The 18036-nt window shown below is 45.2% G+C and overlaps 1 long non-coding RNA gene across 1 annotated transcript in view; it reads left to right on the top strand.

Annotated features, from left to right (window-relative positions):
* The first annotated feature begins 11698 nt into the window (after positions 1-11698).
* Positions 11699-18036, top strand: part of LOC116632328 — a 41863-nt gene continuing 35525 nt past the window's right edge. The window contains exon 1 of the long non-coding RNA XR_004299397.1: positions 11699-12997. This is a non-coding gene — a long non-coding RNA (uncharacterized LOC116632328). The remainder of the gene's footprint in view (positions 12998-18036) is intronic.

The raw sequence follows: 18036 nt of genomic DNA on the forward strand, positions 1-18036 counted from the left end.
TAAAGGAGTTTCACATATAAGGGGACTCGCCGGTGTAAGGGACCATTTGAGCAGTAAAGGAACGGGCAGAGCCCTTACGGTCTGCTAGGGAAAGACCGTGTTGGAATGAATCCTGGTCCTGAAGTCGAAAACCTTAGGACCCAGCTCTAGAAATTGCTAGGTGAACCTCAGCAAGCTACTCAGAGTCTGAACTTCAATTTCGTATCTGTACACCCAGAACCATAACACCAGTGCTGTTTACCTCACAGAGTTGCGAAGATAATGTAGAAATGAGATGATAAACTACAAAGAATTATCCTCCTTATCATAATGGTGTAAGAAAGAAGTCGCACTGACCTCCTGAATACTAGGATGTCTTTTGTCCACCGGTTAAATAGATACTCGACCTTAGGACTTTGATTTGACATTCAATCTGCCGATTGTACCCTGCCGCGTCTTTCTAATCTAACAAGGAAAAGAATACAAATCGCTAGGAGAGGAATGCAGGGTTGTAAAATTTGTCCTTGGCAGGATACTTTATACCCTCTGGTATTTTACACCAAATCCCAGAGTCAGGGTCAGCCTCCAGGTAGTTCTCGTGTACGGTTTATCGATAGCTGCGTGAAAATCTCCAATGACAGATTCTGGCCACGGTGATGTTGAGTGTTGGCAGGACAGGAGCATGGTTCTCCAGACATTTCTCCCCTTCTCTGCTTGTTTCCAGGCTGTCAGGGCTTGGCTCTGGCCAACATGTTGAAAGGCCTGGCCAGTTTTCCTTCCAGGCTGTTCAGCCTAGGTTGGAGGGAGGATTGGCGTGTTTACCAATCTTGTATCTCCACTGACCGTTCTGACAACATTTAAACCTGAGAGGCGTTTGTCATTCCCTGGTGGCCCTTTGTCTTGGCTTATGACAGATTTATTATCTTTGACCTATGAAACCCAGAAAGTAGAGGATGGGTGTTTGATTTCACATGCCAGGTACCATTGACTTTAATCATCTTCTTGAAATCAGTCCAGCGCTCAGGGATGAGGGACTGAAGTCTCAAATCACCCCATAGTTTGGACACTCTTGAAAACCAGTGTACATATTACTTATTCAGTATTTGTCAGGAAAAAGACACATTTTGCTGAGCTGCGCTTTTCTGATAGGCTTCATTTAAGATTAATTTTTTTGGTAGATTTATAATTCTGACAGGGAAATAGCTATAAGATGTAAAACGTATAACCAGTCAGGGCTGGAACACATGCCATCTAATTTCCTCATGCACTCTGCTGAGCTTGGGGATGTGTGAGTCCTCCTCTTGGTGATTGGGGATAGACTGAAAACAATGGAGGGTGTGAGTCAGTCATAGGGCAGATCATAGGACTGAGAGTTGAGCACTTTTTTCAATTGCAAATCTTTCTCCCTAAAATTCTGTCCCATTGATTGGGTCCTGTCTGGTGTCATTTAGTTTGCATAATAGTTCAGTCAATTGGGGAACAAGAGCTTTACAAAAAGCTTCGAGCCATGCATGCAAGCATCCATCCGGTATGGGAAAAGGAAAGGTCCTGCAGTAAGAGTGGGCACGACAGGCTCGATGAGCTTACAGAGCAGAGCAGGGATTTTTAACCTCACTCATCGTCCTTTCAGAGTAGGAGTTAAATCTCATGAAAACTGTGGACCTCCTGAGGAAAAAAATATTCGATTGTAGGGGATTCATCAAGTATTAATGGACAGGTTTAAGGACTTCTATTCCCTTGAGAAGCACAGATAAGTAAATATAAGTCACTGTGCAGTAGTAGATTCTAGCTCTGAGAGGTGTCCAGGTGCTATGGGATCACAGAAGTGCCCCACTTTTCATCCAGAGGGAGGACCCGATGGCCTCACCAATAGTCCAGCATGCTCTTGGAGCTGTGTTTGTCAATGGTGATGGATTTTCCTTGGCTTAGCAGAGTTTTCGTGGTGGGTGTGGGAGAGGGCAACAAAGTCAACAGGCAGACTGGCAAGAGTCCAGGATTTGGGATTAAAAGCTTAGGATTTAGTTCCTGGTTCACCACTTTCTAGTTGTATTAAATGGACACATTACTCAGTCTCCCCACGTTCCAGGTCTCAATCTGTAAAATTAAAATAGTGACACGTGCTCTGTCAACCTCATGGCCAGGGAAGGAACCTTGTGGGGAGAGGGAGCAGGGGGTAGGGCATGTGCAACAGTAAAGCTCTTCATCAACTGTAATGTCCTATAAACATAATGTGTTGTCATCACTATGCCCACAAGTACAGATATTGGAGGAACAGATACAACTCAGTTAAAAAGGAGACAACCAGTTGCATCCAGGGACTTCCTGTGGCTCATGGGGACAGAAGGACAATATGGGCCGCCACATAGAACTAAGCTTATAGGTCCCCATGGGACAGAAACCGTGCTCTCCATTCTGAAACTTGACCCACTGAAGGACCACGTTCAATAGTCCTGAATGTATTGGCAAGAAAGCCGAATTTATAAATTCAGAGAAAATGATGAGTAAGAGTTACAAGCCAGTGGTTGGATTAGTAGACATCCACTTACTTACTTTAATTTGGTTTTATTTTTTAAAGATTTTTATTTATTCATTTGACACACACAGAGAGAGAGATAGCGACAGCAGGAACACAAGTAAGTGGGGGAGAGGCAGAGGGAGAAGCAGGCTTCCCATGGCGCAGGGAGCCCGATGCGGGGCTCGATCCCAGGACCCTGGGATCATGACCTGAGCTGAAGGCAGACGCTTAATGACTGAGCCACCCAGGTGCCCCTAATGTGGGGTTTTAAAAAACCAGGAGACTATAAAAATTTTGTCAGCATGCCCACCCCTCCTCAAACCATCCATTCTCCTTCTTGATCTCTTGTGCTATGGTTGAGAAGTGGCCTGTGGCTTAGCTGGCAGCCAGGCATGGCATGAGGTAGAGGATGTGGGGATCCCAGTCTCGGAAACTCAAGTTCTGGGTGTGAATCTTGGCCCTACCATCACTTAGGAGCTCTGGGACAATGATCTAATCAGTGCCTCAGATTCTTTGTCAGGAAACAAGATAATATCCAGTTTGCCTAGCTCACTGGGTTGTTGAAAGCTCTAAGCAAACAATTTTATAAACTCTAAAGAGCCAGCCTTATAAAGTACTATTGTTATTGTGTTCATAAATGTACAGGTCTATCAATGAAACAATCAAAAGGGAGGAAAAGATACCACATTACATGTTTACAGATTGGCTGCCTAATTTGCCTTAATTAAGCACTTATTAGAATGCGTGCCGCCTAGTTATGTTTGTGGAGAATGTGTCTAGAAGTTTCTGATCACCATATATCCCGGAGCTCTGCGCGACTGTAGAAAGGAAGGCAATCTTCCACTGGTGATTTTCGCATTTGGCAAGAGGGACTAAAGTTTGATTTTCAAGAAGATATCAAATACATTTTATTCTCTGTAGGAACAGATACCAAACCCTCCTCCCTCCATACTTTCGCCCATATGCTCCCTCGCAATTCTCCCTGCCCTCCTCCTACTTGCCCTTTCTATCTCCCCCACCCCCCGCCTGCTCGCTATGTATGCGCAGCCCAGCCGTGGCAGCTGCCCACCCAGATGAATCCTAGTGGATCCTCGTGGCACTGTATCCATAGGAACCTGCAAAGAACCAAGCAGCCTCTGCTTTCCAACCCACGTATTTGTGGTGTGGCCAGACCCACTGATGGGAGTTTCACCACTGTTATGACCCTTACGAATAGACAGTGCAGCAATTACCAGCTTTGGTGCAGATACTGGGATGTAAAACTATGCCCAGCAGGGGCCATTATGGGCAGTTATAACTCTCGCCCTATTCACCCGCTCCTGGGATCCTGCCTCTTCCTCCCAGCTGAACACCCCCAGCTCCCAGCCACACGAGGTATGTTCAGTTAACTAGAAAGAGAATCTTCAAACTGGGAGCCTCTTCTTTCATTCAAGGCTCAAACATGTACTGTAGACTAGATACTGCACTAAGGATGAGAAGAAAACCCAAATAAATGATATGGTTCCTAATTTTAAGAAGTTGATAGTCTAGTGGGAGAGACAAAAAGGCACAGAAATAATTATGTGACAAGTGCTATTTCATGGCCAAGCACTATGGGGACCATGGGAGGAAGTAATGAGTTCTGCTTTGGTCTGGCAAGGCCTAAGAGGAGGTGAGGTTGACTTGCACCATGAGAGAGGACTCATATCCCACATGGAAGAGACGAGAATGGCATTGCAGGTGTAGGAACTGGCAAGAAGGCAGGCCCAGGGTAGCATGAGGACGTTCCAGGAGTGGTGAGGGTCTATTATGGCTGGAGGATTCAGTGGGGCAAGTAGGGGCAAATGAGGGGACAGGTGGGCATGGCCTAAGTTGTAAAAGGGCTTGAGAACATGGCCAAGGAGATTGGGTGCCAAAAGGAGCCAAGGAAGGTATTTTTAAAATACTACTTTGAAAAACTCTAAGTCTGTACAAATTCCACTGCAGGTGTTTATGGTGGTGAGTGACACCATTAAAATGTCTTTTGGGGCAGTGAGAAATGGCTTGATGGGTGAGGACGGGGAGGCTATGGGAGGCAGGGAGGCCAGTTCAACAGCTGTTGCAAAGCTACAGGCAGGAAGTGAAGAGGATTCCAGAAGGCCAGGCAGGACAAGAGAGCAGGTCAGTTGGATATTAGATTTGGTGGGGCCCCCGGGACTGGCTGGGTAGAATGGTTTGGGGTGGCAGGGATGATGCTCACTCAATGGGGATGGGGAGACAGTGATGTGGACAACCAATATGGGGGTCCCAGGGGAAGCTCCCAGGGCGATGGTAGAGCATAGGACTCCCCTTTTCCACTTAAGACAGCAGCTCTTAGCCAGAATTTGAGTTCAAGCACTTGGAGTTGGGAAGGGCCAGGAGCAGAGGTCAGCAGGCCTGCGTCCTGGGACCAACCTTTAAAATTTTTGAAAGCAGCTATGTATCCCTCCCTTAGTTTTCTCATCACCAGAATAAATCCTCTCCACTCCTTTAATCTTCCCTCAAGGGTCTGATGTAACTTGTGTTGATCTGTCCTCTCTGCTGCTTTCCCACATCCCACTTAGAATGCAAAGCTCCAGGCCACAAACACAGGACTCTTTCTCAAGTTATACATATAATTATGTATTTATGTGTGCGGTGCACACTTTATTAAAGATTACTGCAATTCCCACATTTAACACCTTATAGTTATTAAATGCCTACTTTTCCTGAAAAAACTTTTACTTCATTATTTTTCATCTCCCCACTACATATCTACTTCTGATGATCTATTTGCCAGCCCTGTCCACAGTTATCAGGGCCTCTCTCAGGAGTCTCAATAGCAAGGTTCCACTTCTCATGAGCCTCAGCGCAGAATTGCTGTTTGGGTAAAGTTCCAGAATCTGATTACATTAAGGGAAGAGATTCCTCTGGCAAAACATAAAACGAAGGAACAACCACATCCTGTCAGGAGGACGTTGGTGGTCCGGCAAGGTCTTCTAGAAGGTCCAAACACGGATTTTGTACTTGAAGGATTGTGCTAGTATCTTGGAGAGGTTCTCTGTCAACACAGAGAATATGGCCTGGGGAAGAGGCTGTTTCCTCACAAGACTTTGCCATTAGGAAGCACTGACTGAACAAGTACCTCACTTAACCATTTGAGGCCTTTGGAATACCTGGTCTGACAGGCAAATGGAAAAGACATGTGAATTTTAGCAAGTGCTTGAGTTGTCTCCAAAGGTACCCACAGAGATGTTCATTGTTTCAGAGAATCCTTGAATGGGCCTGCAGGTTAGGGCTTGGAAGACCCTCTTTCCGCCAGCCTCAATCCTTCAAGAAGGGCTCTCTCGCTGCCTCAGAGCCCTTGAGGGCCAGGGTCTGTGAAGGCGCCTGTGACTTCGGCTGCTCCTCGTCTACTGCATCCCACTGCCTCCTTGGGCTCTAGCCGCTCAGCAAGCTCAGGTTCCCTTGCTGCATCTCCCTGGCAATTTTCTCTGCTTTCTAGGACCCTTCAATGCCTCTACTCTTTACTCCCCCATCCTTCCCCCTAGCCAAGCTTTACCTTTCTTAAGCGGAATTCCTCATCTAAACCACACTACTCAGGGGCAATTTTTAAAATTCTCTCAAGAGCAATAAATAACTAGTATTGTTCTAGATGTATAGGAGAGAAGTTAATGCATTAGACACAGTGCATCTCTTAGGGCACTGAGGCTTAATTCTGCTGTGGAACTCTAGTTGAGAGAGACTTTGGGGCTTGTGGAATATTTTTCCAGCTTGGGGGTGGAGAAGCTCTAGTCCTCTCAATCACCCCCTCCCCCATCACCGATGACATTGCTCCCAACATTGCTGATTGCAATCAACATTACTGATTATGTTGGGGATCTTCTCTGATGTACCAAGAGCTTAGATTTTTTAGAAACTTTAGCCAGAAAAAGATTCTCCCTGAGTTCTTCCATGCAAAACCCAGTCCTGATGCAATGTGTTCAGGACAGAGTATTAAGGAATTGCTCAAACCAGGGAAAGTCAAGAGGAGGAACATGCTGAAGGAGAAGATAGAATTGTCATTCTGTGACCTTTCTGCGAGAGCTATCCTCGTGTATTTCAGGGTCTGGCAAGTAGGCAAGGAGTAGGTTGGTCATGTACTTTAAAGGATGCATGTGTTAAAGAAAGTAATGCTAGCTGCTGAAGCGGACAATGCCCAAACCCCAGTGACAAACAGAATGCAAATTTATTTCTTGCCCATATCACAGGCCAGTGTGGATAAAGGTAGGGGTATGTCTCTGTCACATGCATTGAAGTCAGGGACCTAGGCTCCCTCATCGTGGGCCCAGCCCTCCACTCTGGCTCTAGAGTCCTTTCCATTCTGCTGGACTATGAGGAAGGAAGAAGGATCACATATGGGAGGTTTTCATGAACCAGGCCTGGAAAAGACACAAAACACCTGGCTCGCATTCCATTGGCCAGAACTCCGTTCTCTGGCTGCAGATAACTGTAGGGAGGCTGGAAAATGTCGTGTCGCTGTATGTCTGGGAAGAGGAAGAGAATGTGGGTGTCAGTGTAACCGAAGTTTGGATGTTTGGGGCCTTAGGTTGTGGCTCACAAGGATACGAAGTACTTGTGTGAATTAGCATGGCTCAGGATGGGCAAACTTATGAAGTAATGAGTTCATGGTCACTGGAATGTTGGAGGACAAATTCCTGTCATTTCTACTCCGGAGCTCTATAATTACAGTTCCCAAACAACATAGCAATTCCTCCCACACTCCTGCTCCTACTTTCCCTGTGGCGTGAAATGCTTGGTTCCTATTACGGAGAAAAGAGGGGGTCATATGGTGCTACCTCTTCTACAGAGCATCTTCTGTCATCTTTGTTTTCTTCTTTTCTAGGATAGCAAGATAGATGTTGAGGTGACCTTGGTGGTCAGCAAACAGGATCTGAGGACCCCTCTGCGGGGAGCTCTGTGTGTGGAGAAGGCAAGACTGCCCATTGCTGGAAATATGCATCTGGGGCAAGAATTATCACAGTTCTTTTGTACAAATGGAGTAATTCGGCTCATCTTTTTCCTCTAAGCATAACATTCTAGAATCCTAGGAGTCTGGCATTGGAGAAGACATTAAAGCCCCCGAGTCTGGTCCTGTTGCATTGTACGTGAAGAGGAACAGAGGATCAGGCCCTTTGTCCGTAGGGTTGGATGGCCAGTACGGACAAAGCACGGTGAGAGCCTGGGCTCCGGGCTACTCCTCCCCTTGATCAATTATCAGGGCTTCCATGTCCTAATGATATTATTCAAATAGTCTTGGCCAATTCCACTGATGTTCCGACCTGAGAGAGCCATGCAGAGAGAAGGAACTGTGGGAGGCAGGAGACATGGGATCCAGTCCTGCTCTGCTCTCAGCTCCATGTGGCCTCGGCCATGTGGGTGGGCCTTAGGTTTCTCATATACATACACTGAAGAACTGGGATTAGATCATGGTCTTCAAATCCTATTTCACATAGGGAGGCCCAGTATCTTAACTTTTGTTAGAAATTTCTATGGCTTAAAATGGTTTGAAAACCATTCTTTCCACTGGCGGAAATAGTCTGAGGTTCTTTCGGTCTTTAAAAATTTTCTCTTTGAAATGTACTTTACAAATTTCATTTTTAAGTCACTTTCTCTATGGGTTAATTGACAAAGACAGACACAAAGCTATGACAAGTTAGATAAACCGAAGTTTGCCACTGCTTCCCGCAGTTGCAGATTCAAAGGCCTTGGAAGTCAGGTAGGTAATATAAAGAGGCAGAAGTTATGGGTTGTGTCCCCCTGCCCCCCACCACCCCAAATTCCTACACTGAAGTACTAAACCCCAGTACCTCAGAATGTGACTATTTAAAATAGGGTCTTTAAAGAGGAAATGGAGGGGCGCCTGGGTGGCTCAGTTGTTAAGCGTCTGCCTTCGGCTCAGGTCATGATCCCAGGGTCCTGGGATTGAGCCCCGCATCGGGCTCCCTGCTCCGCGGGAAGCCTGCTTCTCCCTCTCCCATTCCCCCTGCTTGTGTTCCTGCTCTCGCTGTGTCTGTCTGTCAAATCTTTAAAAAAAAAAAAAAAAAAGAGGAAATGGAGTTAATAAGAGGTCATCAGGGTGGGACCTAATCCGAGAACACTGGTGTCCTTGTAAGAAGTGGGAATTTGCTTGCAGACCTATCTAGAGGAGACATCATGTGAAGACAAAGGGAGAAGGCAGCCATCCCTAAATCTAAGAGGGAGGTCCTGGAAGAAACCAGCCCTGCTGACACCTTGATCTTGGACTCCTAGCCTTTGGAACTGTGAGAACACAAATTTGTATTGAAGCCCCCCGGCCTGTATAACTTGGTTATGGCAGCCTTAGCAGACTAGTATAGAATGTGCGTGCTTCTGTGTGTGTGTGTGTGTGTGTGTGTGTGTGTGTGTAAAACAAGAGGGAGTGGCAGTTTTGAGTGTGTTCGTCCTGGCTGAAAGGGAAAGGTGCTCTTGAGTTCCTGATTTTTCCTGGATCCGTGTGGGGATATTAGCTCTGTGTTGCCAGATGTTCTATAAGAGAAGCTGGACTTTTTATATGTGAAATTTCCCAGTTTTTAAGATACATGGGCAAACAAAACACGTCTGTGGGCTGAATTTGACCTACAGACCACCAGTTTTGACCAGTGACCCCGTGTCTGAGGAAACGATTTAGAAGTGACCTCATAAGGTGGAGTGTGACTACAGAGCACACACGAAGAGACAGAATCCTGGTGAGGTGCCAGGACACCTGGCAGGCTTTCACGGCCAGACTATCTTGCTGTTAGACCTTGAGCCAGATCTCAGTTCCCATTCTTGTCAGATGAGGAGACTGAGCTCGTCTCTGCCCGCAAAGGTGATTGGAAATTTCAAGTCTGAGTGCCGTGCTCCGTAAGCATCAGAGAATTAGGGTCAAGATAATTACTCTCTGCTTGGCTATACCCAAGAATAAGTGCCTGATCTTCTAAAGTCACAAAGAAAGACTGAATGTAATTAAGGATTTAAGTGCACAGAAATAGATAAAATAGCTCCATGTCTTAGAAAAAGCTGCTCAAACTGAAAGAAAGCAGAGGAGTTGCTCCAAATGAATGTCATTAAAAGATTGGCCAAGGAGGGGGAGAACTTCATTTCATCATCAAAATCATCATGGTGCTCTTTCGCTTTGCATCAGAATGGTCACTGCCAGGTTTTCTTGGCTCCCTTTTGGTCAGCATTTCAAGGACAAAGTATGGTAGACATGGACTAATGAGTTATCGAACCCTTAGCATGTGCCAGAGACTTGACCCAGGCATTTCTGCTGTGACACAAAGTAACCCTTCCCAGAAAAGTTTGTCATCTGCAAAACCCAGTACAAAAATAGGATTTATGGGGAGAATAGGACCAAAGCAGACCTTTCAAATCTCAGGCAACTCTGATGAACCAAAACAATCCCTGAGGAGGTCCCTTGGACCACCTTGGCAGCAGGGGAGTGGCTAGAAGCTGCCACAGGGATATTAAAATGCACAAAAGCAATGGAGAGGAGAGGCTGGGAAGCCTTGCATCGGACCAGGGCTGGCATGGGTGGAGATAGGGAAATGTAAATGGGCTCTGAGTCAGTGGGGCTATTTACTGTCAAGGTGGGCACAGGAGGCAGGACAACCTCACACAAGCTAAGAGCCCCTGAGGCTGGGGTGTGCCTACCGGACAAGGGAGAGCCCCGGAGGCAGATGCTCATTTTAAAATTTCCCTGGACGTAGCAAAATCGTTGCTGCTAATGAGGCAGCAGCGGGGCCTCAGTCCTTTTCCGTTCCCACGGAAGGTTATGGCTCTGCTCCTGCTCTTGCAGCTCCTCTTGCTTAGGAAAGTCCGCCTGTGAGATGGTGAAAACCCATGTGCCATTTTCACGTTGCAATGTGAGCTTTTACTGTGCAATTATGTGGTATAATGTGCAGTTTTCGCGTTAGAGTGACACCATTCCTCAATAACCAATCACTGATGGGGGGATTCACGCTACAGAAACACACGGGGGAGGAACAGGGTGTCAGTTAATTCCCACAACGCCGGGAGGTGCTGCAGCATGGGTTCTCACATCCACGCGCCTCAGAATCACCTGGAGGGGGGCGCCTGGGTGGCTCAGTCGGTTAAGCGGCTGCCTTCGGCTCAGGTCATGATCCTGGAGTCTCGGGATCGAGTCCCGCATCGGGCTCCCTGCTCGGCGGGAAGCCTGCTTCTCCCTCTGACCCTCCCCTCTCTCATGCTCTGTCTCATTCTCTCTCTCAAATAAATAAATAAAATCTTAAAAAAAAAAAAAATTACCTGGAGGGCTTGTTAAACAGATTGCCGGGTTTCATGCCCCGGGTTTTCTCATTCAGTAGGTCTGGGGTGGAACAGAGAGTTGGCGTTTCTAAGAAGATCCCAGGTGATACTGACATTGCTGGCCTGGGAACCACATCTGAAATCCACTAAACTAGAGGACATGGATACTTGGCAAGATTTTGTGATTTACCCAAGATTTCTGCAAGAAAGGACCAAAGCGGGGCGGGGGGAGGGGGGTGCTAAATCTTCGGCCTAGTGAGACCGGTATGTTGGAGAAATTGACCTTCGATGATCTATAAACACTTCAGAATGCGCTGGGGTTGGTTTTTGTACTTAGCAGGCAGGCAGGGAGCTCAGGCAGTCAGTGGGGAGGGGTTTGGGGTTGGTAGCTGCTCTGCGTGGTTGTGGGGACCTGAGGACTCTGTACCTCCACCTGAGGGCATGCTGTGTGGTCTCCTGTTTTGTTAAGACACCTCCCAAAATTTTGGTATCGTTTGCTCTTTAAGAACTTACATCTACTGTGTGTCTGTTACAGTCCCACCGCCCCATATACAACCTTCCTGCTAAGGCAGCCGATAGGCAACAGCCTAGGATTCAAACCCAGGCACTCTCATTCCAGCATCCATGTCCATCCCCATCCGGCTGCACCACCCCCTAAAGAGTTTCCTGATGGGAGCCAAGGGAGGGGGGTGGTCTACCTGTGACTGGGCTTGTTTCAGGGAGATGCAAGACAAGGTCCTAAAGTTGTGGCTGAATAGAAACCCCAAGTGTGAGAACCACTATCCAATTCCTTAATGGACTTTACTCGCTTTGTTTTTGAGGCTTTACAATTTGCAGGGTAAAGGTGTTGGGGTATAATTATAGAAATGAGAACTTCATCCATTTTCATTATGAAAAACCAATTGCAGAAAGTTACAGTCGATTACTACATTAGGATTGTGAGGTTACCCTGAATTAAGAATGGGGAAAATGTGTTATTAAATGCCTCTAAATATTTCAGATGTTCCCCCACCCAGAGAGCATGACATGACAGAAGCAGCTTTGGAGTCAGGCAAAGTGGAATTCGAATCCACGCTCCGTTATTGTGGGAAGTTATTGGTCTAGTCAAAGCCTCTCTTCCCTCTTCCATTAAACCTTCAGTAGGTTATCGTGAGGACAAAATGGCCACCAGTAATGCCGACATTCTTCTGATAGCCACAACGTCCTGAGGCATAGACTAGCTCCCTCTCTGGTTTCCCTATGGCATCACAGTGGATCCAAGAAGCTTCCTATCAAGTGGGTTGCATTCAACCTTGCACCTGCTCTGTAAGGGCCAGAAACCAGGCAGCAATGCCGTCTCAAGACGACAGAAGTGGATGCCTCCTGGAAATTGGCTTGGCGGAGAGGTCTGGTTCAAAGCAGCCATGAAGCTGGCAGTTTTCCCCAACTTTGTACTAACATATATACAAGGACATGAAAAAAAAAAAATACTGAAAAGATAACATTGGAACCACCAAATTCCAGAATTTTGAAGGAACTGAAGATAATTACCAGGCAGATAGAGACGACCAAGAATAAGCAGTACCACTTTTCGCTTAGGTCATAGGCCTACTTTGCCTCCATGGTGGGGAGCCCCAGGGCCTCTACCAAACAGAAGGCTTCCCAGTGCCAGGAAGGAAGCACAGGGCCTCTTTCTGTTTCTCCCTCTCCTTCTCCCACCACCACCTGTCCCTCTGCTTCTTCTCCCCACTTAGGTTTCCACCTTGTTATAATTTAGGCCAACATCCCACATTTCAGAAATGAAGTGCCCAGGAAATAACGGCATGTTGGCAATGGTCCGAGACCTGTGGAAGACACACTCTACGGTGACCCCCAAAAAGTCACTCTTGAACAATCCTGTCCCCTTGAGTGTAAGCAGTACCCCTGACTGACTTCTAGCCAACAGAGAACGGTGAAGGTGATGGATGTCACCCCAGTGATGACAGTACAGAGGGAGGGTCTCCTGCGGCCTTGAAAAGAAGTCGCCATGTTGTGGGAAAGCCTGAGAGGGGCCACCAGCAAGGACCTGCAGAGCAGCCCCCAGCGGACAACCAGCGAGAAAGCCGGGCCTCCGTCCCACAGCTACTCCGAGCCCAGTGCAGCCCACAACGCTGTGAGCTTGGAAGAGGGCCCCGAGATCAAGAAATGCAGCCCACTGACTGCCTGATTCCAGCCCCGTGAGACCCTGAGCACAGGACACAGGTAAGCCAGGCCCAGACTCCCAACCCGTGGAAGCTGTGAACAAATGTTGCTTTAAGTTGCTGTTTGTGGTTGTTGCGTAGTGAAAGAGGAGTAATAGAGTTACAGGGTATGAAGTAGGCATTTTTTGGGAAGAAAGAAACCTGGGAGCAGAGCATGCTGGGAATTAGAGTGACTAATTGGGTCATCAGATAGTGGAGGTCAGAGGAAGGTGCCACCTCAAGAAGACCGAGGTAAAGTCTGTGGGAAGTGGAGCTTTGCCTGGGAGCTGTAAATATGAAAACCTGTCTTACAACTGTAAATCTGATAAGGAGATTCCATTACGGTGCCTGTGACCCGACGTGGGGGGAGGGAAAGAAAATCCACTTTTCAAAAACCTACCAGGAAATATCCAGGAACAATATGAATCTTCTATAAAATCATAATGGGAAACTAAAAAGAAGCCTTCCCACTGAAAATATTAAGTTCTTCTTTAATCCGTTAAATTTTATTTCAATAAAAATCTTAATGGAAACATTCAGATTTTGACAAAATTGTAAATTTTTCAGAACCACCATCACTTCGGAGAAGTTAATATACTTTCAAAAAAGGGAGGCTTTGTCTTATTAGAAAATTAAACATCTTAAAACTATAATAATTGTAATTATATAACAGTAGTTTACAAATAAGCAGGCAGATGATGGAACAGAAGTCCAGAACAGACCCAAGGATAAGTAGGTGTAAGCCCTTGTGCATTTGTTTTATTATAGGAGAAACATTTTATTTCTAATCACTGGGGAAAGGCTGAATAGTTTATAAATGCTATTGGGGAAAATGACCAACCCATTGGGGCAAACTATATCACCACCTTATACATGTCTCACACAAAAATAAGTTCTGATTAATTCAAATTTAAAAGATGAAAATTTTGGGGTGCCTGGGTGGCTCAGTCGGTTGAGCACCAGACTCTTGATTTTGGCTCAGGTCATGGTCTCCGGGTTGTGAGATTGAGCCCCACATTGGGCTCCATGCTGGGCTTGGAGCCTGCTTGGGATTCTCTCTCCCCCTCTCCCTCTACTCCTCCCCTCCTCTTAAAAAAAAAATTTATAGGTGAAATAAAATATGGGTGAATATTTTGGATGTCTTTGGGGTAGAAAAGGCATTTCCAAGCGTGATATCAAAGCCAAGAATCATAAAAGAAAGGATTGTTACAGTTGATCACACAATGAGAAGTTCCGTATGGTATAAGATTACACACGAAAAACTTGAAAGGCAAACAAATGGAGAAAAAAATGTAACATAAATGCCAGGTGTTAAACTTCCAGCTTTTATAGATCGATTAGAAAAAGATAAACAGCCAATTGAAAAAGTAGGGCAAGGCTATAAAGAGGCAACCACAAAACACACCAGCCTTGTTTGCTTTGCCCCATGCGCTCTTTTCTTTCAGAAATCTCCATTTCTAAGGCTTCCAGGAGCAGCGATGTTGGGGGTACCATAGTGCTGGCCAGTGTGGCATGTTTTTGGGGAGACATACAGTACTAATCTTTTGTCAAGGTTCTTTTTCTTCCACAGTACCCAGGAATTTCAAGTGATCAGACCCTCCTTTTATTCAATACTATCACTAGGTAGAGATTTTACGCCCTGTCTACAATCTCACTCTAAAGAACACATTACTAAAGCCTGTTTTATTAAAAAAATTTTTTCAAAATGAGTATGGATTTTATGATTGTGAAAGCAGTTCATGCTTTTTGTAAAAACATTCATGCTGTTAAGATGTAAAGACAGTAAAAATACCCTTATCTTGCCATCCAAAGATAACTTGTATTTTCTTCATGTGAGTGTGTGCATGCATGAAAGCACATACATTCACAAGCATGTGCTGATTTATATTTTTACAAAAATGAGATCATACTTTTTCCCAGTTCAACAATATATCATGGACATCTTCCCATGTTAATAAATGTAGATCTACCTCATCATTTTAAATGGATGCATATTATTCTTAAAAATGAATGCACTATAATTTAACCAGTCTCCTACTGATAAATTAAGATTTTTTTCCTTTACCATTATAAAGAACTCTGTAATTGATTCCTTACGCATATATTTGGCCACGGGTCTGGTTATTTCCTAAGAATGAATTCGTAGAACAGAGATAATTAGTCAGCTGTCCTAAGGGAAGAAAGAGCCAGACAAGATGATATGATGCAATAACAAGCTATAATGTTTGGGGAAGAGAAAAGATTGTGAGTTTATCACAGTCACTATCACTTGAGTCTGTGCCCAGCCCAGCCCTCTGGATATATGTTTGGGTTCCAGGAGAGAAGCTCCAAGCAGTACTTTTTCTAAACCCTTCAACAGTGGGGTCAAGGAAGGAGGAGAGAGAGAGAGCTGCTTCCCTGCTGCTTGGCTTCAGGCTGAGATGCAGCCCCGTGGAGGTCCCAGGGCTGGCGATCTGAGCAGGGGGCACCCCCAAAGGAATGGAGCCTGTCTGTATGCACGTGTGAGAACCCCCCTGGCACCACCACACACACAGAACAGGGGCATTTTCGGGGGCTGGTATGGGCAGGGGCCAGGGAGGTGTGAGTCATTAGGGTTGCCTGATCCTATCTATACCTGGTGGCAGGAAAGACAAACACGTGGGTGTGAACCGACTGTGTGCTGAATACATCAAAAATACTGAATATGTACTCAGTTTTTAAGTACATACACACGCCTTGCCCTGTCTGTAGTTTTATAGTCTATGAATGGTACCTTGGGGCTTGTTCTCTCCGACCTGCTGTGTATTCATAGCGAGGTTAAGCCCTCTTGGATTCTATTGGCAGCCATTTGCCAACTCAGCTATATAGGATTTAAATTTTTTCACTTCTATTTAAAATCCAAGGAGATTGGCTCTCTCAAGCGAAGGCTTTAAGTAACTGATAATTATACAGATCTCATGTCTTTTATTGTTATCCCCATTTCTTGGAGGAGTGCCTTCCCACAGGCCAAATAAGTATTAAACAATGAGGAGCAACCACAACTCCGAAGTAGGAGAGTATGGCCGGCAGGGTTTGTGGTCATGCAGCACTCATCCCCCTTCTGGATCACTCCTTCTGCCCTGAAGGAAGGCCAGTTTATACAGGAGCTAGCTAGAGACCCATTGGTTCAGCCCCTTCCCCAGCCCCAAAATATAAATCATGATTAGTAAAACCAGTCACAATAATCTCCTTTTGCTTGGCCTTTGGTTGAAGGGTGGCGAGTGATCCTGTTTTGACTAGTAAGATGTAAGGGGAAGTCTACTGAAGCTCAGTTTTCCGAATGAAAAGACAGTCTCCTAAGAGGATGTTTTTCTCCTACCCCTTCTACTTCCCCATGATGGGGAGGTGATGCCTTAAAGAGTGAGGACCATGAAATGTAAGTATGAGGATGCTAAGATGATGGATCAACAAAACAGTGCCTGGGTCCCTGAGGGCATTGGGAGCAAATGAGCCCCTCTCACAATTGCTTATCTCCATACTTGCTCTTAAGAAAAATGAATTCCTAGGTTTTAAGGCTATGCTAAGTTTGGTTTTTGGTTACACCACCAAAAGCATTCTTAAGTGGTACATGGAATAAATAAAACCAGAGTGACTTGATTATCCAGGAGTATGAACTCTGGAGCCAGATTGCCTGGATTCAAGCTCTATGTGCTAGTTTTGTAACTTTGTCTGGGTGAAACCTTCTGTACCTCAGTTTCTCTATTTGTAAAATAGAATAGTGCCTACTTCAAATTGTGCAGTGTAGTCCAGAACAAAACAGCAGCTTGACTTTGTGGGATCAATACATAGGTGTCCAGAGTCAGAAAATTGTGCCTAGATTTTTAATAAAAGAATGCAAAATCCGATAACACATTAAGTAAACTTAAAGAGGTGTTTGAGAAATGGTTTGTAATTTTTTTTTTTTCAGCTCTTCTCATAATTATTATGGCCAAATGTAAAATCGTTATTCTCTGGGATGGTCTAGAATGAATGTTGGGGATTTTCCACTCTCATAAAACAAAAAAGCAGAGTTATTCCACAAGTCTTAGACTTAATCTGTTCTAAATAGCAGAGCCTGTTTTATAGCTATAGTTTTGAACAAGTTTATATTTACGTGGCCACCTTTTTTTCCTCAATGTGGTATTCATTTCTAAGTTTTTTTCTCCCCCAGAAATTTAATTCTGAAAGATTTTGCACTCTTGTTTCTTCTGGTTAGAGCTTTTAAAAGGATTCATCAACAACTTATGTTAATGAGATGTCATGAGAATTGCAAAGGAAGCAGGGAGACCGTCTTTGCTCTCCTGTTTTTAGTCTTGTACATCAGTACAGGAGATCTGATGTTCTGCTTTTACAGGTGGGTTTATTAAGCATGAGGCATTGGACAATCATATCTTGGTTGACCAAAACTCAGAGGTCTTTCCATGCCATTTCTGATGAGCAGGTTGGTACTTGAAAAGAACAAGGCAAAGACCCATTTGAATTCGGTGCTCATGAATACACTTGGATTGTCTCTTATGGGGTGTCCAGGCTTCTGACTCATAGTGAGTGGTGCTTATCTGCTAAGTCATCCTATGGTAAAAGAGCATTAAGAGGTAAATCCAACATTTTCTCTGGAATTGCTGCCTTTCTAACTCAAAGGAGAAAGGTAGTTCAGGGTTTTGGCAGTTGGTAATATGGGAGCAACCATAGGCCAACTCCTCCAGCTGCTAATCACAGCTTGGATGTCATTTGCCTCAGGCAGCAACAAGGGTGCATGAAGCCCCCATGTGGTGCTTGCCTTTGGATTCAAAACTCCGATTATGCTGAGGCTCTGAGTGTGGACTTCAATCTTATACTTTTGCTTGAAGTAACAAAACATTCACAATAACATTCCATTTAGATTCATGACTCCCTTCTGCCTTCTAATTTCATAATGCTCTCATGATGACTCAGGAAACAATCCTTCCAGTGAGCCAACATTAGGTATCCCATCCCCTGGCAACAGAGGCCCAAGTGTCTAATGAATCAGGGAAGAAGAATTTAAATACAGTAAAGCCACCTCAGTTTTAAATCCAACGACCTGAA

Source organism: Phoca vitulina, unplaced genomic scaffold, assembly GCF_004348235.1.
Source record: "Phoca vitulina isolate PV1807 unplaced genomic scaffold, GSC_HSeal_1.0 scaffold6, whole genome shotgun sequence".
In the NCBI taxonomy this organism is placed as follows: domain Eukaryota; kingdom Metazoa; phylum Chordata; class Mammalia; order Carnivora; family Phocidae; genus Phoca; species Phoca vitulina.